A 24203-nucleotide genomic window follows, 5' to 3' on the forward strand; every position below is an offset into this window, starting at 1 on the left:
TTGGTTTTTACAGTTAACTGGGGTGATTTTTAGCCCAGGAAAAATGATCTAAAACTGAATTAAGTTACAGAAGTGAGTTTCACTTTATCAGTATTTTGTGTAGAATCTCTACTTGGATCTCTTCTCTTTTCAATCCTAAGTGACAATACATCAATATTTTTCAGACTGTGGATAGAATTTATCACTTATGTGAAAGCATAGGTGCCATTCTTTAAGTATCTTTTGTAAAGTGTCTCAGTTTAACCACCCTGTCTTTAAAATTCAGCCCCCAACACTCACTAAAGTATGTTTAATTTTTTTTTTTGTCTTCTTTCCTTTGGATCTTGACTTATACATTTTAAGTATTTAGCTTTGGAAATAACTGTTTGCAGCAAAAAGCAATTTACAAACTCAGAATGTTTTAAGGTTTCAGAAAGCTGGCTAACTGTCCAAGTCAATGTTATTTTAAAAAGGGATATGTAAGATTTCTTCTTTCATTTACTGTTTTCATTGTAAATACATAATTAATGATTCTTTCATCATCTTTAAGGAGGAAATAGGGAGATAATTTATTTTAAGAAGGCCTAACTTGTCCAAGTAATCCTTGAAAAGCTGAAGGATTTGATGTGTCTGTTCCCTTTCTATTTAGGCCCCTCCTCCCGGGCAGTGAAGTAGTGATGCCTTCATGCAGAGGAGTCTGTTTTGCTTTTGTCCTAATAATTTTAACTACATTAGAATAAAGTTGTAATAGTCCAAAAGTAAGAACAGCGAAAATTTAATGCTGTAATTATAACCTTCTGTTGCAAAGTTGTTGAAGTCTTATGCAGACTTATTTAGTAGCAAGAAAATGTGCAGTTGAATTCCAAATTTGAGTTATCATCTCTGACTAAAATAGTCTTACATCCCACCTAAAATAATAGCAGTTATTTAAATTAATAGTTCAGTGCTTTTCAAGATTTCAGGCTTTCCTTTTTAAGTTGCTGTTTGTAATTTTTCTTCTTTACAGATACAGACAGGCAGAAACAATTTGGAATGGTTCTGTTGACATGAGGTTTTTCATTTTAATACTGAAAAATTTGCTTTTCATCCAGAGAGAATTAATTTGAGTATGTATGCACACGGTAAGCACAAATGCACTATTAAATACAAAAAGAAAATAGTTTGACCTATTCAGCTGAATAAATTAAATCTGTTGATAACTAGTAAAAGAAGACCTAAAGGCTTACAAGTATTTTTCATAGATTTGTGAAGTGGTCAGAAGTGAAATTATCCCTCCTGTAAGACCCAGTCTTCACAAAAATAATTTGTTTAATTCTCTTAGCTATTATGTAAGTAACTGGGAAATACAAAACCCCACAGTCTCTACCATCTCTCCAATCCTGCTTTACTTTCATATGACATTTTGTTGAATGAGTTGACAGACCTGACCAGCCTTAAAATGTATAAGTATTTTAAGCTTCTCTATATTTGATAATGATGATGCTTGATTGCTGAATGAGTGCAAGGTTATAATCATCTCTCTTGGCTTTTTTGTCATTCATAAGCTGCTTGAGCTGCTCTCTGCTGGCTTATGACATTTCCAGGATCTCTCAAGTGGATTGTAACCTTGTGTGTGCTCACTGAATTCCAAGGACTGGTCCTTCTAAATGCTCTTTGATGGGATGAGCTTTTATTCCTCTGTTATTTAAAAAAGGGTTTCATGCCATACAGTTTGCTTCTCAATGCCTTCAAATTCTCACGGAAAAGGTTTATGAATTGGAAATGAAAGTAATTTAAAACCTCCAAGTTCTCTATCTGCTGCTTAGAGATTTCATATCACTTTATACATTTAATGATAACCCAGAAAATGTGGCTTTAAAGATAGTTTTGTAAACTTGGCCTAAAACATATAAACTATTTTATTGTTTATGAAAGCCTCTATTTTCAAATGAAATCCAGTTTTGTCATCAGAGCATTTTCTACAAAAAAACACAACACATACCCAGCTAGGATTGTCTGAGAACATGATTTCTAGATTCACATTGATTTTTTTAATTTCACCTAGAAATCAATAGCGTATGTTTCATTAAGTGATGGAATACCACTATAGAACTCTCAGGTATCATTAAGATATTCAATACTCTCTTTAATATGATTATTACAACACGCTGATTTTTGTTGTTAGCCATGTGAGAGCTAGCATTTTCAAAAGAAAGGTAATTGTTTTGCAATAGACAACTCTGTCAGACAGGATGTGTTAGCAGATGTTTTGGTCATAAATGCAACTGATATAATTGGGGATGTCTAGACTGGGGGCAGCCTGGGCTGCATCAGTTATACATTAGTGAAGTTCGCTGCCCTGAGAGATGTTGGTGATGTCAGAAGTGAAATTGGGCCCCTGAACTTTAGAAAGCTGACTTCCAGCTTTTCACTGAGGTAGTCAGTGGCATTCCCTGGGGGACTGCACATGGGAAAAGGAGAGCTGGATCAGTGTTGTGAACGGAGCTAGAAGATCACTAAAAAAATTTTCCATAAAGCATAAGAGAAAAAAAAACTGGGTAAAGGAAAGCAGGAGACCATCATGGTCGAGTAAAGAATTGATGATCAAACCAAAGGGAAAAAAACAAATGTACAGGCAGTAGAAACAAGGACTTCATTGGCAACCTCTCTTCCCACACCTGGACAGCAGGATGTGGATGGAAAGTGCTTCCCACTGCAAATAAGGGTGAGATTTATGAACAACTGAGGAACCTGAATGGACATAATTCTATGGGACCTGATGAGATGCATCATAGTGTCTTCAGGGACTCAGCTGATGTAGTTGCCAAGGCTCTCTCCATGAAATTCCAAAAATCATAGCAGTTTGGTAAAGTCCCAGGTGACTGGAAAAAGAGAAATAGTGTACTCATCTTTAAAAGGGGTAGAAAGAACAACTGACTTGTCTGCCTCACCTCTGTGCCTGGAAAGATCATGGAACAGATCCTCCTAAAAGCTATGCACAAAGGGAGCGCAGAGATGATTCAGGACAACCATCTCAGCATCACCAGGGTCAAGGCCTGCCTGGCCAACTCAGTGGCTTTCTATGACAGAGTGACTACATCAGTGGATAAGGAAAGGTTACAGATGTCATTTATCTGGATTTATGTAAAGACTTTGATATGGTCCTCTACAACATCCTTCTCTCTAAATTGGAGAGAGGTGGATTTTTGAGAGGATTGTTAGATGGATAAGAAAGTTGGACAGTTGCATCCAGAGGGTAGTGGTAAATGGCTTAGCGTCCTGATGAATATCAGTGATGAGTGGTGTTCCTCAGGTGTCCATATTGGGACCAATGATATTTAATATCTTCACTAATTACATAAACAAAAGAATTGAATGCACCATCAGCAAATTAGCAGATGACACCAAGCTGAGTGGTGCAGTTGACACTCCTGAGGAATGGAATGCCAGAGGGACTTGGACAATCTCAAAAATTGGGCCTATGGGAATCTCACAATGTTTAACCAGACCAGCTTCAAGGTGCTGCACCTGGGTCAGGGCAACCCCCAATATGAACACAGGCTGGGGGATGAAGAGAATGAGAGTAGCCCTGCTGAGAAAGATTTGGGGGTGCTGGTGGTACCTCCAGGAGAAAACTCTGGAACCTCCACCACCAAGAAACTCAGAGTGAAGTAGGACCAACAGGATACCTCCAGATCCACATGTGGTGACTGTCTTCTCTTTGATCTGTCTCTCTTTCTCCCCCCATTTTTCTATTCTTTCTATATCTGTACCTCAAATTTAACGTTAAATAGAATCCATATCATTGACTTCAGCATATGGTCTCATTTGCATCTTAATTTGGGCAGAGACATCTCTCAATAAGCAAATATTAACCGTAGTGTGGCCAGCAAGTTAAGGGAGTTGAGTTTGCCCCTCTACTTCACTGTGGTGAGACCCCACCTGGAGTGTTGCATCCAGCACTGGAAGGGCATCAACCTGCTGGAGCGAGTCCAGAGGAGGAACACCTAGATATTTAGATGGGTGGAACTCCTCTTCTATGAAAAAAGGCTGAGAGAGCTGGTTTTATTCAAAGTGGGAAAGAGAAAGATTTGAGGGAATATAATTGCAAACTTCCAGTGCCTGAAGGAAGCCTGCAAGAAATATGCAGAGAGACTATTTACAAGTACATATAGTGACGGGAAAAAGGGTAATGGCTTCAAACTGAGAGTAGTTTTAAATCAGATATTAGGTAAACGTTCTTGACTGTGAGGGTGATAAGGCACTGGAACAGATTGCCAAGAGAAGTTATGGATGCCCCATCCTTGGAAGAATCCAAGGTCAGCTTCGATAGAGCTCTGAGCCATCTTGCTGTCCTGGGTTGACTATATGATGCTTTTATCCCCAGTAGTCTTATTCTGTTTATGCTGAAAAGTAAGTTTTACGACTTTAAGACTTGTTCCAGAGAGTGAAGGGGGCAGAGAAGAAGCGTGGAGCTTGTTTTCAGACACTGCACTCACTCCTCCGCATTCCTGCTCCTGGACTGTTGTCTGGGGATGGACAGACAGCGGGACAGAGCTCTCTTTTGCTTTTAGCTAGTTTTATCCAGCTGAGGCAAATAAGTTCCCTGGACTGTGGTTTTGTTTTTCCCTTTCCTTTGGACCTGTTTAAGCTGCTGTGAACTGAACACCAGAGGAGCACCCGGACTCACACCTGAGCCCCACCAGGCCGGGCCTGGGCTGCGGCACTGCCAGCACCGGAGGGACTGATGAGAGACTGAGTGAGCTGAGCTGCAGCCCGGGGAGGGGACTGTCTCAGTTTGTCATCTCTTTTGCAGCAGCAAGGGGTTTTATTTTTTAATATTGTTTAGGTTTTATTGTTTAAAAAACAGATTTTTTCCACTTTTCTCCAAGGAGGTATTTTTCTCCCGGACTGTTGGGGGGAGATGTTGTCTTCGATATCACGAGTTCTAGCATCATCATAGCACAAGGCTTTTGTATTATCAGAGCTTCATACCTTCTTGATGTTCCTCACAGGCAGCTCCTCTACTCACTGACTGTTCCAGTTCCTTGCAGTAGTAATCTAACTCCCCTCACTCCTCTTTCCTTACTCTTATGCATCACTAGCTCTTGCTGGTTACAGGGGTGGCCTGTCAAGATCAGGCTCACCTTCAATCTTCAGCAACTTGTCCAGCTGCAACTCACTGGGGGACAAGATTACCCTCTACAGGGAGGGGCCAATTGAATCTGCTTTCCTAGAGGAGTTCCTTTGGGATTCTCTCCAAAATTTGCCCTGAACCAGGACAAACACTGTGAGGGTGATGAGGCACTGGAACAGATTGCCAACAGAAGTTGTGGATGCCCCATCCCTGGAAGAATCCAAGGTCAGCTTGGATAGAGCTCTGAGCCATCTGGCCTACACAAAGGTGTCACTGTTCATGGCAGGGGGGTCAGAACTAGACGGCAAAGTCTGTTCCAACACATGCTATTCTGTGAATCTATGAATAATAGCAATAAAACATTCAGCTAGAGAGTTAAACTAGTACTTGAAATTCTGGTTTTGAGCTACTTGCTTATATCCTGGTGAGTGACATGCAATGTCATATGAAAGACTGTGTATGAAGGCAGTGTTTGTGCCCAGAAGGGAAGCCGGAAGCTTGTTTCACCTCATAAAAACCAAAGGAAATCACAAAGGGCCTCATGGGGAATGATGGTTTGAATAGGCTGCAGAGAATGTGCAATAGCAGATATAATTTGACAGCATCTTCTGCACTGTTGGAAAGTCATGACCATGATCTGTCCTTGATCCACAAGTAGAATATCACTGTTTCCAAGGACTATTGTACATATGAACAGTGCACATCCTCCATTTCTTCCCCTCCTTAGTAAGATTTGTTCCTTTGGACAACATCAAAGGACATATATAATCTTATGATGAGGTATTTTGGTGACTTTTTTCTGCTGCCTGTCACTTTCAATTGTTCCTTTGTCTTGGCTGTATGCCACTTCTTCCCAAGCAGCTTTGGATGTTAAATAGCAGTTGCATTTAGCCTGTGACTTTAAAGGTCGGGTTGAATAAAAACCTATGGCAGTTGCATGAGGCAAATTACTTCTGCTGGGCTAATTAAAGATCACAGATCAAATCATGTCTTGTGTTAAGTGGGTGTAATTCCCTTGGATTTGGCCCAAGTATGTGAGCAATGGATTTGCTTCTCTTTATCTACTTAAACATCATGGTATTTAAACTGTGTATTTCACTATTTTAAACCTTTTTTAAAATTCTTGACTTGCCTTTTCTTTTTAAAGGAATATCCTTGCATCTTCATTGCTTTGTATTTATTTTGTGTTGAGTGTTTCACTATTCTGTCTGTTTCATAAGGTATAGCATATTTTGTGCAAAGTCTGTAAGCCTTGTTCTGTTGTCTCTTTTCCTTTTTGGACATATCTCAGCCTGCAGGAGTTAAGAGAGTATTTGAAGTCATCATTCAGGAATAGGCAGATGCACTGAGGAAGAAAGACTGCCTGCAAGGGAGAAACTTCTCTTGAGTACCAAAGTACTCTCTCCTAAAAAGGCTTTGGGTAAACATGTCTGAATTCACTGTTCACATTTTTTTCTTTGAAGACTTCATAATGAATGACTGATTTTGGTGGACCCACTGCATATGCAGTGTATTTTTAATAATTAGACTTGATATCCGCAATATAATATCTGTTTATGGAATTGAGTAAATAATGCTTTGGGGTTTTTTCCTGGTTTGAGAATTTGATTGGCAAGATATGGGGAAGTGCTGTTCCTTAGTTTGGCATAATGTGGTAGTCTGCACTCCTGACATACACTGGATCTTGAACATTTGACACCCCTTCTGGGTGCTAGAAGTCTGCCTCCCTGGTCACAGAGGCTGAAAGGCTTTAAGACTGACCCCCAACTCTGTAGTAGCTTCCAGTAAACTAAATTTTCCTCAAGCTTAGTCTCTTTTGCCTGTGAAGGTAATATGTGAGTGATATCATCGCTTTTATCTGGACCCATGGGCATTTTTATTTAATTTTCTCCCTTGTCCTCTCCTATCAGGCAAGGAAAGTTCAGAGTATTGTTGGATTGGCAGCTGTTCAAGGCCAACCCACCACAGATGATAAGTGCGTTTTCCCATTTCTTCACTAAATTGATCCTAATGTCTTAATATTATATGTTATTTATATCCTTTACCAATTTGTGACTTGTTTTTATAAGATGGAACTGGGCCATACAGGAGTTCTGTAAATGGCCAGGCTTGCATCAAAATTCTTTTTTGTGCATCATTATTTCTTTTTGAGCTACTTAATATCACAGAACACAGTGTCTCTACAGATACCCATTACATAAGCATGTGCTGAGGGGGATGTTATCTCCCTCCCCTCCCCAAATGCAATAGTGTCATGTTACATACAAGTCTCTTCATGTCAGCTTTTTTTTACTTCTCAGCACAGTCAGGTTTAGTCAGACAACTTGAAATCTGGATTGCCTGACAAAGTGTGATTTGGAGCAGGCTGAGCTGCTTAGACAGAATAATAAATAGATTTAAGACTGTCTCTGTGCTCATAAATTATTATGTAAACATAAACTTAGTTTGTCTAAAGAATAGTTTATGTTTAAAATTCTGGTTCTTACTTTTTGTTTTTTGAACAGTGACCACAAACCTTCCAGCTTAGAAGTCTTTGGGGACAGAAGAAGTGTGGTATTGTTATCCCTGTCATTCTGTACAAGGGAAGTCTGGTGTAAATAACAGATCTTACGGAGAAACTTTTTCAAGGAGAGCACATATTAGCAATTCCAAATATCTGCTTGTGCATCCAGCAGTCAGGATATTTTAGATTCACATGCATATCTTACTCTCCATGCATTGGTTGAAAGTTTTGCATCTAAGGCATTTTAAATCTGAGAGACTGAATATTTCTCTTTAGCAGTGGAAATGCACTCCGTGTTCAAAGATGTTGAAGTTTGACTATAACTATTGCTGTAATTGCTGCACTCAGAAAGGCCTGTCATAAATGAAAGTATTCATTGCAGGAAAATAGTATCTTGAAATTCCACTTAAAGCACAATTAGGGGATGAACTTATTATCAGTCATCCTCTAGCCAGTCTGATGAGGAGAATGGTATGTGTTGAAAAATCTGCCTCCACCTACTGAACAAAGTTGACTGATTTGATGACACAACAAAAGGTACTAAATAAGGCTTAGTGTGGAAGTGGAACATGAACCATTTGGCCGCTTAATGTTACATTAAGAATTAATTCTTGATGAATATTTCTTATTATGGAAAGAAAATAATTTGTGATAGGTCAGGAGAGACAAGGATTTAAAGTGTTTCCTTATATTGGCAAAAGATAACTGTAAGGTGAGTTGGTAACAAAGGCTCCAGTGAAACTGAGAGATCATAGCTAATAATAGTATTTTTCTCTCTTCAGATAGGTATCATTAGTAGAAGAAAGATCCTGATTTGAAAACAGCATAAACAATGAAGTAGGAAATAAGTGGAATTTGCCTCCAAATTTGCTGTTTTAAAAATCCTCCTTACTGTATAACTCTATAGCACTCATCTCTCCATAAACAATATACCTTGAGAATTCTGTAATATTCTACTTCTGTGTATGTTCATGACTCTTCTAATCTTGGGTAAATAGACTTACTTCCTCAGTGTCTTTCATCCAGATCTAACCGTGAGCTGAAAAGTAGAATACAAATTTTCTCTGAGCAAATTTACCATGTGCTGACAGAATCAGGCTTTCTACAGAATTCATCAAGTATTACTGTTTCTCTTTAAGGGAGAGGGAAGAAAAGCTGATGATGGATTTTTTTTTTTATTTAATTTTGTTAAAGTAACAGCTGAGGAAACAAGCAGTTTCTCTTATTTAATTTCACTCACCTGACTGAAGAGAATGAAATGTAAATCTCTTCTTCCAGAGCATGTCCCACTACCATGTTGTGACATGAGGGTCTGTGCCATTCTCACTCTTCATCTTCTACTGTTCAGAAAATATCTCTGAGGGTATCACTGTAAGGAAAAGCAGAGTATGTGGAAAGAAATATGTTTTACAGCACTAGGTTGCACCTCCAGAAGGTGACGCTGAGCTCTGGTATTTGTTGCAAGAAAATCCTAATTTTTAATATAAAGGAGACAGTCATTTGGAATACTATCTTATAGCTTGGACTGTCCTGTAAGGTATAAAATAACTAGAAAGAAAGGATTTCTCTTGGCTTTTATCCTTGTTGACTGGCTTCTTTAATCTCTGACTAAGAGCTCTGTGCTGGGAAATGGTAAATTTATGTTTAACCCCTCACTCCCAATCCTCTTAAAAAAAATAAAAGGACATCTCTCTCTGGAAGATAGTTTATAGTCATCGCTTGCTTAATCATTTTGTCTCCACTGGAATAATCTGATGACCTTTATCTAATTAGAATTATGCAGCAGTTACTATTTATTGTGTTAGAGGTGCACTTCATGTATGACTAACTCAGGACCTTGTGTTTCTGCAAGGAGAAAAGGAATAACTCATCAAGATGCAACAACCTGTTGGAAAAGCAGGAAAACAGAAGCTTGTTGATTGTTCAGCTTTAAATATTACATTTCACCAACCTCACCCATTTGTTTCAATGCATGTCAGTGTTGACTTCTAGGATTACTGAGGGATAAATTGAGTGGAGCTGCTCCACAAGAACGTTACTTGTTAGAAGATTTGTTGCCTAATTTGCTGTTTATCACAGGTTGATCTCAAAGCAAAATTTCAGGAAAACATTAATATTTTCAAGGGGAATTGCATTCTGATTTTTGTTCCTGAGATGATTTCTCTAATAAAGACATATGATTAGACCTTTTACAGTTCTTTCACTTCTTCTCTGTGTTTGGAAGCTGTTTTCTGCTCTCTAACAAGGACCTCTTGACGATTCCTTACTCTCTCTCAAAGATAAAGTAAGGCTTAAAAGATATTAGCTTTTTTTCTTCTTTAATTTAAATTTAAATGAGGGTCAGAGCTCAATCATCCCTAATGAACAGCAGAAATAATGAAAAACTTACCTTGTGGAGTGTTTCCTTGTAATAGTGCTGAATTAAAGCTGCTTCTGAACTGAGTAATGTTTTCTGAATATACACGGGATCCCAAGTCATTAAAGGTTCTCATAAAGAAAGCTCATAAATTTGGCTCAGCTCAATGAGACTTAGTACTTATGTGAATAAAAATGTTTCTGTAAATGGGAATTGATTTTTCTTTCTCACTGATGGTTTTCTTTAGTTAATCTTATGAATGTGTTCTGCACTAGTTACAGAAAGACAAATAGAAGGACCCTGGGTGTCATAGGAACCAACATTAAACTGCATATTCCAGTGATCTTGGATCCTCATTGTGATACCTGTTTTACCTTCTGCTTTTTCTCAGAGAGAAGCCGTTGCTAACTCACCTTGTTCATTGACCAAGACTAGCCACAGACCAATCAGGTAGAAGAATATTAGAATTTCCATACCAGTCCCAACATAAAAATCTTGTAATTTTTTGTTCTGCTCTCCTTTAAGCCTATCTGTACTAATTTTTGAGGCACTGCTGTACTGTATTATCCTAGCATAAGTGATTTCCTGACACATACTGATCCTGCATAATTGCAGGTCAGTTGAAAAATCTCTTTTGACAGCAGTGATACAGGATCAAAGTTACTGTTTGATCCTGTTATTTTAAGAATAAATAAAAACAAATGTCAGAATTAAATTAACTTAAGAAAAGAAATTGATTTTCAGTTAAACTTTGGAGACGTTTTTCTGGTGAGGTTCTGAAACACAATTTTGCTGCTATAAGAAGGCAATATTATCATAGTTCTTTCATTTACATTTAAATGCACTAGTCTATTTAGGTTTTAATACAGATTAAATAATATATTATATTAATATAATATTTTTATACAGGGTCAACCTGAATACATATAGATGGGATGGACCTCAGTGGACTGATTCCCACCCTCCCTCTCTAAACCTTGTAATGCAGTTGCTAATTTTTGAGACACATTTTTAGTATGTGTTTTTTATTTATCTTTATTGGTGGCCTGCAGTGAAGTTTTAAAAAAAAATCCCTTCCAACCAAAAAAAAGAGATTGCAAAGAAACAAAAAAGAATATGTATTTCAGTAGTCATGTATTTTATCACTGTGTCAGGGTAGGATCAAATATAATAAAGTACAGGTGGCTATGCTTCCTTTTTTGTGGTTGTGATTTTATTGTACTGAGCACTCAGCTCTCCTTTAAGAGATTAAATGGAAGGACCAGGTTGTGAGCACTCTTCCTACTCCAGTGAAAGCTGGAAGAATGTGTTGGATACAGACAGCTTCGAATATCTGTTCACTTGATCTTCTGCCTCCTCAAATATCAGCTCAACTGTTCAGCTGAGTGCTTCCTGGGGCTTCAAGATAGTGTAGTGCAGCAGAAAGATACGGTTGTGCTGGAGCTTTGTACAGCAGCCTGTGCTGTAGGGGTTGAGCTCTGCCTCTGCAGTTATACTTGGAGAATGAGCTTTGCTCTCCTACACAAGAGCAGTGCCTTACAAAGCAAATTATTTTTAACACGCCTTGTGTAAAAATGGTGCAAGCAAGATATGCAAGAAAGTGTTCATTTCTTTACCCATAACAATAATTTTTTTGTATTGTGTTTGATTTCCTTTTATGATGGGAAAACAATTATTTTATAGCACTTCTGCTCACATTGAGTATGAGCCATATGGTAATATTAAACTAAAATTATTTTTTTCTGCTAGGTGCTCATGCAATGAGAAACACTTTTGCTCTACTTAAAACCCTGGGTATTATGCACTTGAGATAAGCCTTACATTTTTCAAAAGATACTTAGTTCTTCTTTCTAGCTGAAGAAATTATTTTCAGTAGAATGCAACAGAAATCAGATACCTTTTGGTTGTTTTTCAGACCTCTTGCATGCGAATACTATATTTTGATATTTTGTTTTGCATTTTCAAGGTGATATTCAAAAGGCAAAAAAAAAAAGCCAACTTTTATAACCAGCCTCTGTAGACTTAACTGCAGATGAAATCAATAGGTCAACAGGGTAATTTCTCTAAGAGCACAAATAGAACCATAATTATGCTATGGTGAGGATAGGTGTTTTTAGAGCTGCAAGTGCAATAAAGAAATACTTATATATGGCTGGATGAGGACATTAGAGTTTTGTGGAAACAGTTGCATGAAGGAAAAAAAAGGTTTATTCGCTGTTATAGTCGAATTGTATGTAGCCTTTGGAGGGGAGTGGGGAAAGGAGAACAGCTGGCCCTAGGGCTTACAACTGTCTGCTGCAGTGCTGACACTGAATGTACTCAGTTCTATCTGGGGCCCGCAGAAATTCAGTGCCTTGGAAACCTTAAAACTTTCAACTAAGATGGTAACAGACATGAGGCTCTTCTCAGTCTTAGACCCTTAAGAACCTTATGTCAGGATTGTTATCTGCAGAATCTTTTTGACTTTGAAATAATATGTAAATGAAAAATGCAAGGTATAATACTCAGTGAGAAGGTTCAGGAGATAATTTTGCAAGAAATGAAATATTGTCCAAAGAACTGAATTAAATCTATATCAAATAGAGTGATTTATATAGGCTGTTGCCAGATAAGATGTTTTATGTTGAGTGGTGATGCTTTGTTGCCATTTTAGCATCTATTATTTCATTGATATTGTAGAGCTGAACACATTCCAGATCTGTAATGCTGATTTATCAGCATTATCAGAAATCTTTGTTCATGGAAACTCTCAGCCTCATGTAAAGACTTTCAGCTCAACAATCAATATTTATAAATCATGGTTGCCAATCTCCTGTCTTTCAAGTCAATACCATTGCAATTATAGAAAATAGTAGATGAAATGAGATTATGAGATTTAATTTTTTTTTTTTTTTTTTTTTTTTTTTTTGGGTCCGGGGTGTTATTTTGTTTGTTGGGTTTTTGGGCTTTTTTGTGTTGCTAAGCATTGGGATCTTCCAGGGAGTGCTTTTTAAATCTGTGGGTTATTGCAGATCCTACTGAATAGTGCTAATTTTCTGTGTTAATATTTAAATGAGAGAGCAAATAAAGGCCCTGGCTTCTTAGTAATTGTTAAAAGAGTGAAAGTTACTGCTCAAAGCACAGATGAGTTCCACTGTTAGGCTTTTGTTCATTACATGAGAAATTTCCTCTAGGACACACTGAAAATGCAAGGGCTGTGCTTCTGACTCTTGACTGCATTGCAAATATGGCAAAAGCAACCACTAAAGACATGCAATTGCTAAAAGAAAGTAAGGGGGGGAGTTCTTTTGAAGGTAAACTTTTAAGAGAAAAGCTAGATTTTGAAGCTGAACAGGCGCTGTCCTATTTGTTTTTTTTTTACTCCTGCTCAGGAAAACAGAGCTTGGTTAAGGTTGTCTGTAAATGGGATTATAGTTACTCAATTTGTCACCCAATACTGTCTAGCTTTGTTTTCCTGTACTGAGGTAAGTTCCATCCTAGTTCAGTACTAGGGCCTTGAGGTGATGTGGTTAAGACCGTGTTTTTTATTCTCATTGTGAATTTGTAGTTTTCCTTACTAGGGGAAAACGTTGTTTTTATGAGACAGGGAAGCTTTGCTTACATAAGCTGTTTGGATCCATAGATAATAAAGGAAACCATCCTGAACTCCTTTTTTTCTATTGCATCACTTGTCAAATAGTCCTTCCCCAGCTACTGGGGCTCTGTTTCTCTACAAGTTGAACAACTGACATAGATAATTTGATTAGCTCGGTATTTGCAGAAATGAAACTTCAGAGGACTGAAATGGGGATGTGGTGTTTCTACACTGGTAAAGAAAGTCTGACCACGCGTGCATGTTACCAAAAATCAGAATAATTGCTGGAGCAGCATCTATGATTTGTTACTCCACAAGTGTGCTGCCGTCTATCAGACACAGACATCAGGACAGATTAGTCAGGCAGTGCTAGAAAGTTTTGAGAAAAAAAGTGGTATTTGCTCTAGAGTTGTAGTTTTATTGGGTGAATATGATCAGCCTAAACTACTGAGAAATATTTAATTGATCTAAGCACAAAATATCCAGTGTCAAAAAACAGAGAAGAAATACTTGATCACAATAATTTCACTGTCAAGGACTGTCATTAGGATGAATCCACAGCATAATTAGTGTGGGTGGATGGGGTGAGAGTACATGTAAGCAAATGTTGAACATACTTGACTCTAACAGGCTCAAGATCTGAGGATTGTTGGAGACACAGAGCCAAACTTAAACAATGTTCTGTCAAGAACTAAACTAAAAGATGACACCTGGTATTGCTAGATCAGGCATACAGATTAATGTCTAGATTTTTGAAGCTTGGATTACTTTTAAATGTCTTGCCTAGTTGTTATTTTTCTCATCTGCCTCCAAAATTCTGAGCAATTAAAAAAAACCTTCCCATTTCCACACCAGTTATGTAAAAAATCAATGAAGCATTTGAGTGGAACCACAAAGAAACTTGATAGAAGGGATTGAACTTGGAACACAATGCAGTACATTTTTATTTATATACCCTTTATACAAATTTATATTCTGTTCACTTTGGGGATCAAATACTATCCTGACAGATTCAACAATATTTCAATCATGTAAGCCCAAGAGATAGTAAATTAATTGAAACTTGTATACATTTATTATTTTGGTTTATTTACTTGATGGAACCACTAATTGGCTTCATTCCAGGGTGCCCCCCACTCCTCCCTCCATATTTCAGTGATGGTAAAAGACAGGTAATATATTGCTAGTGATTTCCTGTATTTTATTACTCACATTGTTGCCTGTAATAGAAGCCATTCATTTTGTATTTGCTAAATTTAATTTCTTTAAACTGTCAGTGTTAATTGGGGTGTCAGAGCCTAAACACCAAAAACCTGAGAAATATAATACAGCTTTAGGCTATTCACTGGTAAAATAGATGATGAAATGTAAAGAAATGTGATAAGAAGTTGAGACTAATAATAGAGTCACCTAGCTGTATAATGTGTTTAGTAATTAGGCCTTGTTTAAATCTTGTTTTTGTAATCCAAAACCTATTCTGAAATCCAACCAGTTCCAAGATCTGATGCTTCTCTTATTTTGCTGTGAGTGTTCAGATAATACTGAACTCTAAAATGATTCAATGAATAAATACAGCTTTATTTTATTGTTAGCTACACTGCTAGAACATTAATTTTCAGTTCTAAAATCCTGAAATATCTCTATTAAAGGCTTGAATGTGATTTTCTTATTTATAAAAATAATTTATTACTAATAAGGGAGTCACACTTGTAGTCTTACAATCAGAGTCTTTTTGTTTGGTAATGAATCCTGTATGAACTGATGCTTATGTCCATACAATGATGTGCAACATCGGATAGGTGCCAAGGTTAGATATACTGTGGTTACTAATAAATCCTTTTTTTTAAAGGCAGATTCATAGGTTATGAATTCATTTTATTAAGTGTGCCATATTTTGGAGGAACCTGTCTGTAGGCTGCATAACGAGAACAAGTAGATAAACGAACAACAAAAGGTCAAGTTTAGTATTTCACAGCGTTATTACTTATTCCTCTCATATCCCCTCGAAAATTGTTTCAAAGAAAGCAAGTCACACTGTAACCAATGAAACCTTTAGTTTGCTTTTTGTGGGAAGACATTTGACCCATTACAGCCTGCATCCTGCCCTTCACCCTTGACTCTGCTCTTGAAATTAAGGTGAAAAATATGCACTCTGAGCCCCCTTTTTTTCCAACCACTTAAATTATGGGAAGATTTACACTCTTGAAAATCCCTTAATAATAAATTGAATACAATTAAATTATTGCAGCTACTACTCAAATCAACCACTTTATTAACATTCCAATTGCTGGGAGGTTTTTGTTTGGTTTTTTATTTTTTGTTTTAAACCAGTGTACTTAAATGTTTTCTTCCCTTCATGGAGTAAGAACACTTGCTTTGTGGATCTTCTGACCCTAAACAAACTGAGTGCTAGTGCAATGAAAAACCATAACAAAGCTGAAAGAACATATCTCAATTTTTTTTTTTTTTTCTGCTCAAAGATGAGTATTTGTTTTCATCGTTGCTGTGGCTTCTCATGGTTTGCATGTAGCCAATATGAAAATATGAATGCTCATGGTAGATTCTGTTCTGCTGGAATACCACAGATATGATACTGCTTTTACAGATTTGCAAAATTAAATTTCACGAAAATCAATAAAGTAACAGTGCTGTAAAATTGACATAAGCGATGAGGCTGAACATGTTCACTGAAAAATCCTTTCCTAAAAAAGATAAAACTGAAGCATAACATTTGGGCTATTGACTAGCATTTGAAAAGTTAGATTTATTTGCCAATCGTGTGACTTTCAAGCAAGTCTGAAATGTCAGAAAAATTATCTCATCTGTTTTAGAAAGGTGATTTTTCACTATGACACTGGGATAGCAGTGAAAAATTCATTCATTTGATATACCCCTTACCCCCCTCCCCCCAAAAAATCCATAACATTTGAAAAAAACCCCCATTGATTAGGAGTTAATGCAGACTTATTTTGAATTATTTTTTTCTGATTTAGAATAAGAAATAGACTTATTTATAGGTAGAAAACTTAGGAGTTTTAACCCAAAAATTCTGTTATGAGATATTTCAATCCTTTAATGGAGCCATGGGACAGAAGGAAGGGAGAGCATGGAATGACCAACCCCCCCAAAACCCCAATGAACTCTTTTCTGCTTTCTGTTTTACTTTCCTAACATGAAATGTTAGGATGGAGATAGTATTTCAGACATGGATTTTCAATAGCATGAGCTTTTTCTCTCCCTGCCTGAATTAAACTGTGTTCTTTCACAAAATAATGTTTTTTGAGACTTCTTGGTTATTAATACTAATAATCTGAAGGTTTGAGAAAGCAGATTCTATTAATACAGACTTCTATTAAAAATAAAACAAAGTCACTTTCTGAAGTAAGAATTTCTGGAAATCCTTGAAATTCATAAAATTGACCATAAGTATCATGCCTCTGATTCAGAGATGTAAACTCTGTGTGGTTTGGAATGAAAATAGACACAATGATCTTTGTGGATGCCTTCCAACTTGAGATATTCCATGATTCATTGGTCATTTTGCGGTGGTGTTGCCTTTAGCATAAGTAGACAAATGACTTCTAATGGGGGAAGTGAGAAACTGCAGACTGATAACCAGTTACTCTTGTGAGAAACTGAAATGTTAAAGGTTAATAACTCAAACAATTTGCAAAAGCACAGGTAATTTTAGAATAAACACTAGCTTAATTTCAAGTAGATGCCTAAGTGTGCTTCAGAAATGGGGGCTGAAAAAGTAAAGGAGTGAAAATGACAACCATTAAGAAATCCAGAGACAGCTGTGGAGAGGTCTGGCCTTATAACAGATAAGGAGACAGGGAATGTGAGGATTTGGGATAGGTGAGAGGGATGAATGTCAGTGCAAAATTTAAGAAATCCTTAGAAGGGGCCAGGGAGAAGGAGGGAGGGTGGAGATGGGTGAGGATGGGGCATTGAAAGGGCTGATAATGTATAAATCATTGATAGTTTCTGCATGTTTTACCTGGGCTGGTCACTGCAGTCTGTCCTGTTTTATTAAATCCTTTCTGATCTCTTCACAATACCACTCTACCCTATTTGGGAGCAGTGTAGGGACTGATTGCAAGCTCTGGGGGGTTAGACACAAATGGATTTGGAGTCAGCAGGTAGAGTCAGACTGGGATGAGTGTGCACCTGGGTTTGTCTGGCTCAACTAGAGCAGGTGTGGGCCTCAGTGTCAGCCACCAGTGTGGGACTGTGGAGTGTAAGATTTGGAGGGCTGGAGTGTTTGTGGTTTTCTCCTGTCTTGGTGTGCATGAGGGTTTGTGTGTGTATAATTTGGTAGCAAATCCACAGTAGGACTAGCTGGTGAAGAGGAGGACCTAACTTGGGGAAGGTGTATCTTGAGAGACCTGTGAGATACTTGTGTCTATTTGCTAGCAAATACCAAGCTGGGATAGCTGACAGGTGGAGACTGGTTGAGGTCAGTGTGCAGGTATGGGTGTTGAATGGGAAGAGATCGCTCCTGCTGATGTTCAGGGGATCTGAAATGTGCTCATGGATTGTGGCACATGAGCTTTCCCAAGATGAACTTCACCCATACCAGCTGGAAAGGAGGAAGTGGGTTTGGCCATCTGTGCCATGTTTAGGTGAGTCCTAACAGTGTTATATGTGGGTCCTGTTAAAAGGGAGTGCCCAGCCTGCAGCACTCAGTAGCTGATTGCATTGCTTGTTGTCCTCTGTGTGTGTCTGATCTCACACTGAGCATCACTGCTGCCTGAACTTGCAAATGAGAAAGTATCAGCTTCACCCATTTGCATGGAATGCAAAAACAGGTCCCTGTGGATACAGGCACACTGGTCTGGGCATTAAGTACACCTGAGCAATCCTTTATTCCCAGTTAACAACTGAAAAAGAATTAAAATCATCTTGCAGCTGTAATTGGTACTTTAACTTTTTCAGCATTTTAAGACTGCTAAGAAAAAATATCTTAAGGCTTCTTTACAGATAAAGTTACTAAGAACTTGTATCAGATTGATTTATGGTTTTACTGTAAGAAGTTATAGAGAGACAATTAAAATACAGGCAAATGATTCAAGACAATCCATTGTTCAAAATTCAAGGGAGTTTTTGCAAGGGTTGAAAACTATTTATGCTGCAGTAAGATCCAGCATGGCTAGTGGCACAGTCTCAGATACACAAGCAGTTCCCATTGAAGGGAAATGGGAGTAAGTTTCAAAATTGCATATAAAGGAAGTGTAAAAGATTGATGAAAACAGATTAACTGTTTTAAAGCAAAGCAGAGGGGAAGAGGGAAGAAAATTCTTTGGTTATGGAAGTTCAACAAAATTTAAATCAAAAATTTGTTTTTAGGATTTCATTAAAGAAAATAAGTCTCAAAAAAATTCCAACCGCTGTTTAAAGAAAGATAAGAATGTTCAGATTTTACAGTATTTTTCTCAGCACTAGTTTCATGTTCTTTAGTATATGTTGAGTACAATCCTTTTTCAATCTACTACTAATAGAAAATTAATTTATTCTTTCCATATCAGTAACTTCTAATATTCTTCAGTTCTGCACTCTATATTCCTTGTCAGTGACTAATAATTTTTTCATGATGCAGCTCGAGAGCTGGACGTCTGGATTACAAAATTACAGCAGCACTTCTGAGCAGTGACAACTGCAGTTTGAATGCCCTTGCACAGATACAACAACTGAACAAGGCATTAGTGACAGAAAAAATTGAATCTTGTATCAGAATGATCTTGGTGGATACTAGACTAGAGTTTGAAACTAATATTTGAAAAGGAAGAGTAGGTCAAGAGATATGAATTGTTTTTTGAAGTGACAGGAGCATTGCTTTTCATAACTGATCAGCACTTATGTATTCCTATAGAAAGGTGTTTGGATGCCAGAGAGAGGCGTGTCTGTTGCTGCTATTCACATACTTAATTTACATGTATTCTTTACTGTGAAAGGGGAAGAAGATGAAGGTAATCATTCTGTAAAGCTGAAGGGAGTCATTCATTCATTCGTATGAATGTTCCTGAAGTGTTTCATTGTGACATCTTAGAATTAGTCTTTATTATTATAAAGACCATAATTCTGTGGTGGTTTTGTGACCTATTTACTTCTAAAATTTTGAATTTCAGGGCAGCAAACTGATTACAGAAATGGATATACTGTATCAATTGATTTTTTTTCCACACTGACTTTTCACCACAATTTCTTTCTCTTTATACTTTTCATTTACTGTATCAGTTGGTTGTCTTAGTTATGGGTGGTTCATCTTTAGTCCTGAAAACGTTAACCTGCTCATCCTTGTGTGAAAGAGTCTCAAAATATTTCAGACTAAAAATACACATAATCATTGATAGCAGTTTCTTATCTGCCACCTACTATCAGGATACTAAAGCAGTGTTTTGTTAGAATTTCCAAAATCTGCTGCAGAAGCTGTCAAAAAAGATGAATTATCCTGAATGTAAGAACTAGCAATTTTTTCCCATCTGCCTGTTGCCAGACAGCAGCGTGGGCTAGAGAAGCAAACTCCTACTAAACTGCTCTTGTGTTGGTACTCAAGTACTACTTTACAAGTTCTTAGGCTTTGTTTGTAAAGCAATATGTAAAATTTTAGTTTAAAAACTGAAGGATGAAATCTCAGTACAATACAGGCAAAAGGCTGACTGATGTCAAGAGAGGATATTGTTCATCTAAAAGCACCTGCCTCAATCTCTTTAGACTCAATTTCTATTTTGTGGAAAAATTTTCCTTCCCTGTTTTGTTTTTCTGATTTTGTTTTCTCACATGTAGCACAAACGAGACTGTGTTCACTGTGACCCAGAATTTTCTTATTCAGTGACTGCTTTTCAAAGGACAGACCCACTCTTCTTCATCATAGCTTTTTTGTATTTTTTTCTGTTTGTCTAAAGTTGAATTTTTCCACTTTATAAAAACACTTTATACAATAGGTCTCTCTTAGATAGCTTTTTATTGCTATGCATGTCTTCCCTCCGATTTCTGTTTCTTAATTATTTCATGATTCTTTGCGTTCTGTGAATTTTATATACAAGACCTACACATAATTGTTTTATTATCGTATAGTAAGCTTCATGAATGGTGAAAGTAATTAATAAAAGCAAGCTCCTTGATAGTTTTATTGTACTTTTTTTTTTTTCTTTTGAAATCAGACAATTTTTCAGCAGTTAAGGTGTTTTGATATTGTATAGTAATTTTAAAGAATCAAATTTCTTTATGGCACTAAGTCAAATCCTAGGCCTATGTACATGTTTCAATGAGAAAGCTGCATTTGTTTATGTAGTCATGGGTTAGCTTGGGCTTTGACATGTCAATATAATCTCACCTAATGATGGCTTACAACACAGAACAGTATCCTATTTGGTCAATTTTCAAGTTTTCTAACATTATTTATGCTTCCAATGAACTAAATCCAATTCTGAGTTTGGCTTATTAAGTTACATTGACTGTTCTGTTTCTGAAATATCCCAATGTTATTAGATTTATCCAAAACATACTTTGGCAAGGTGTCCTCAGTTAACCCTCTTTTTAGGATACTTGAGAGCTGACTATATAATGCATTTCTTCTCATTAATGAAAATTTCCAGTGCCTTATGCTAATTATACTATTCAGATGGTGACAAAGACTTGAAGAATTTCATCCCAGAGCAACTTAAACTTTTGTAACCTGTTACTCTGCCTCCAAGCATGAATATCTTTTCCTGATAAATATTTATCAAGCCTTTTATGAAAGACCTTTAAGTAGACAGATTACATGGCCTCTCCAGGCAATCTATTCTAGTGCTTCACTCTCTTTACGTCAAAAGTTTTTCTTAATTTTTACTTTGTGTCTTTTATACTGTAATGTGAACTCATTCTTTCACATCCATCTTAGGTAAGGAAAACAGATTAATCCTTCCTTTGCAGAAGACATTTGTTTATTTAAACCATGTTTTTATTTTCCCTTCTCCCTTTCAGGTAAAATAGATTAATTCAATAATTTCAGTTAAGTATGCTTTTGTAGACCTCTGATTACTCATTTTCTTCTCTTGACTTTTCTGATTAGTATATATCTCATTGAAGTTCAGCACCCAAATCTGGATCAGAGGTTCTAGTTGAGTATGAGACTCTTGGCCTTATGACCCTTTCTCCATAATTTTAATCAGCAAATACAACTCTTTAGTGTACTTGAGGGATCTTACCCACTAGAGCTAAGAGAGAAACTTAGCTGTCCCCTTCCTTTTTATGCCATTCCCATTTTGTTAATTGCAATAGGCAATTTATCAGAACTGGTCATCCCATTGGTGCAACAAGCCTAGTTAGATATTACTGGTTTTTTCAAGGTCAGCCTTTGATGCTGGTAATTCAGGAGCTGACACGAGAAGATTTTTTCAATAACTCCTTACTTGATTTCTTATGGAGCAACTCTTTGCCTTGTCCTCTCCTAAACTGTATCTACATGCTTATGCTCTCTTCATGTATGCACCCTTAAGAATCTGACTTTTGCCATTTCTTGTATGTTTTCTTCTTATGTTTGAAGTAAATGCAGAACTTTTTATTAGCTATATTGATTTTTGATGTGTTTCTGACCTTCCTTGAGAAAATGATTTGCTTGAAATATCTACTTGAAGACAGGAATAATTTATGCTGTTGCTTCTCCTTTGATTTCTGAGGGTTATAAACTCTTCGGCTTACTTATTGATTTAATTGAAGTTACTTTTTCCTGTGACATTTTGCTTAACCACTTCATCCTTGTTGTTCAGAATTATAGCTAAAAGCCATCTCTGACTTCTACATCAAAAAGCATTCATACAACTCTCCAGAAATATGGTGGACATCTTACCTGCCAAAGCTAGTCAGCTGGGCTTCTTCTACAATTAATGAAGATTAATGAGCCTCTGCAGACTATGATGATAATTTGGAGATAAGGAATGAGATGTTCTCTGAAAAAAGATCTTTTGTTATATGCTGTATAGATACAGTGTTTAGGTGACTTGATTAGTTTTTGATTAATAACAATTTACGTTGCTATAGTTCGGTGAGCTGAATAATGCTCTCTACTTTTTTGGTATAATCTTCTTTTAGCAGATGATTGGGAAATTGTTCATTATTTACTGAACCTCAGATATTGAATAATATTGCCATTGATTCTCATCAAGCCTTGACTTGATGCTCATGGCTTACCTTGAGCTCTGAGCATTGTGGTGCCGCATGTTGCAGGTAAAGGTATGGCCTGTCTTCATCTTTTCAGAAGCTGATTGTTTAATTGATAAATGGATTGTTAGACTATTAGCTCAGAAATTATTTTTTGTTTCTCTAAATAAGAAAATATAAATTAAATCAGCCAATAAAAAAATCAAAAGTACTCCCAAGGTGCAGACCAAAATAATGAGGAATGAATATTTCAGGGAAGAATTTTTTAGATTACATCCTAATGGATAAAATAGAACCTTGTTTTGTTTCAGGAAAAAATATGGAAGGCTTGTTTTACTTCTTACAAGAATTGTGGAGTTTCAGAACCATTTTGTCCCAGCCTCAAAATACCAAGATAATTTGCTGTAGTCATTCTTATTGTGGCTGCTGATAGTAAAATAAAAATATTACATATCCTAAACAAGTTTGGAATGGTAATTTCTACCATCGACTGCTTTACCGTCCAAGCTGTTTGTCAAATGTGCTGTCACAATAGCTTCTTTGGGTAATAATTTGAAGAATCAATAGTCTTCTCTCTTTTTTTATGAAACCTGGCAACTTTTCCATCGATTGCTTTTCTTCCAGCACTGCACCTGCTGCCTTTGCAGTTTCTGATTAATTTTCTAGCATCTCAGCTCATTCGTATATTTCAATATAACACAGTGACACGGGCTTCTGAGAATATACTGGCAGTTTCTTTCCTGCCTGGATACTGTAACCTATGTTGGCAAAATTGACCATGTTTTATATATATAATATTGTGAGGTTTACATAAAACAGATAAAGGTGTAACTCTTCCCTGCATACAACCATAGGATGGTGTGGTGGAATAAACTAGAAAAGAAACAAGAAATGTTTCATACAATTGTAACTAAACGTTTTTTAGATGGCAGTTAAGCAACAAAAGTTACCATGGCATCCAGGAGTATGTCTTCTACTTCTAATATGTTGTACCTTACCTATAGTTATTAACAGTGAATACTGCAGAGTGTAGCAATTACTGCTACAAGTAATAAAGAGAATGTTTGCTATGACCATCACTGGAATGATCTAATTGCATTTACCTTTTGTGTCTCTTTTCAAAAGGAATAATGACAAGTTTAAATCTTGTTGGGTATTTCCAATTAGAGTGCAATTTTGTGTTATTAAGTGCATGTTCATTTACTACTAGAAAAGGTTAAAAAATGAAGGGCAGATGTTGTGAACATTCACAGACATGACCTTTTGCAGATGGCTATAAAAATTTAAGAAGTTTTCTGGATGGCTTTAAAGTTACAGTTGCAGTTTATCTATGGCTAAATGGACTCTAACAATAAGGTTTTAAACTGCAACGATGATTTGTAATGTTAGCATTGTCTTAATTATTTCTCAAAAGCAATATTTTTTAAGGCTGGATGGGACTTTGAGCAACCTGATCTAGTGGAAGGTTTCTCTGCCCATGGCATGTTGAACTAAGTGATTTAAAGTCCTTCCAGTCCTAAAAATTCTATAA

The sequence above is a fragment of the Haemorhous mexicanus genome, chromosome 1 (assembly GCF_027477595.1).
Source record: "Haemorhous mexicanus isolate bHaeMex1 chromosome 1, bHaeMex1.pri, whole genome shotgun sequence".
NCBI lineage: Eukaryota > Metazoa > Chordata > Aves > Passeriformes > Fringillidae > Haemorhous > Haemorhous mexicanus.